The sequence below is a fragment of the Orcinus orca genome, chromosome X (genome assembly GCF_937001465.1).
Source record: "Orcinus orca chromosome X, mOrcOrc1.1, whole genome shotgun sequence".
In the NCBI taxonomy this organism is placed as follows: domain Eukaryota; kingdom Metazoa; phylum Chordata; class Mammalia; order Artiodactyla; family Delphinidae; genus Orcinus; species Orcinus orca.
Window position 1 is genome coordinate 132209305 of NC_064580.1, and position 1402 is coordinate 132210706.

Genomic DNA, 1402 nt, shown 5'->3' on the forward strand with positions numbered 1-1402 from the left:
TAAATGTTCAGGCTTGGGTGATCTTACTGTTCTACAGTACCTGGCTTTGTCTTCTAAACAAAAATCATCCTTCACATCAGGAAAGAATATTGATATCTAAATAGTCTTGTAATTGAGCAAATAGAGTAATTTGACCTTGAGCAATTTTTTTAACCTCATTGAGGATCAATTTCCCCATTTGAACATAACAGTACTTACCTCATAGGTTTGTTGTGAGACTTAATTGAGACAAAATATGTAATTAACCTTGCATAATACTTAGTACATAGTAAGCACCAATAGTTATTAATATTATTATTTTCACTAGCAAATTTAGTAGGGCTGAAGGCTCTGAAACACTGGGTAGGAACTTGAGCCAGCCATAGAGACCTTGAATTGTAACCTGGCCTTCAGATTTCTCATCAAGAGGGTGGGACCAGGAATAAGAGCTACACTTGGCACAAATCCAAACTGCATGACTGCACAAACACTGTAACTGTTCTGTATTCAGACACATTTGAAAGGATTTTTCCAGCATAAATTTCTAAATGTGCTGCTTGTTTTGTAATTCAATCTAGGGCAGCAGCAGCAGCAGCATTGCTATCATTATTTACATTTCTGCCTCTCAGTCTTGGATCCAAGATATTTGCAGCAGTATGAATTGGTGCATAGCAAAACTCTTCTCTTTTCCTAAAAAAGTATTTCACATTACTTTCATTTATACCCATACACAAATAAATATTAACAATATTTTACATTGATTTGTTCCAGGGACATTTGGTCAAAAATAATTTATAGAAATAAACTGTCTGATCCAGACACTATAAAGTAGTTTGACATTAAATTCTTCCTATTGCTTTGATTTTAAGAAATTTTTCAGTAGAGGAGAGCCTTGTTAGCAACACATTAACTTTCTAATATTATTATTTTTCTCCATCTTAATGAACAAAAGACAATACAAAGACCTTATAAACAACTGGAAAATCTCACCCTCGATTAGTTGTAAATTGGAGTAAAACAAATTTATTTATGTATTTGTTAAGTCTTAAGATGGTTCTAATAATGGCCAGTTACTTTTCACTCTTTGCTTTATCCTGGTTGTTTTTGGAGTCTTACATTCTCTAACATTAATAAATAACTGCACATCTGCATTAGTGTTTCTTCACTAGGGTACGTTCAAGTTCTGGAAGGACTAACCTGGCTGGTCTACAATGGACTGCTGCAACAACCCCGGTAAATGAATTCCTGCAGAATCTGCAACTAGCCTAGACTAAAAGCATGGGAATAAATAGTTTTTGAAAGATGAATGATTGAACAGTCAGGATTGTTCTATGTAAGAAGGCTACTGGGAGTCATTCTACATACAAGGTTTCCAGGGACTATATTTCAGTATTTCTGCCTATATTTCTAGTTACTCCTTCTT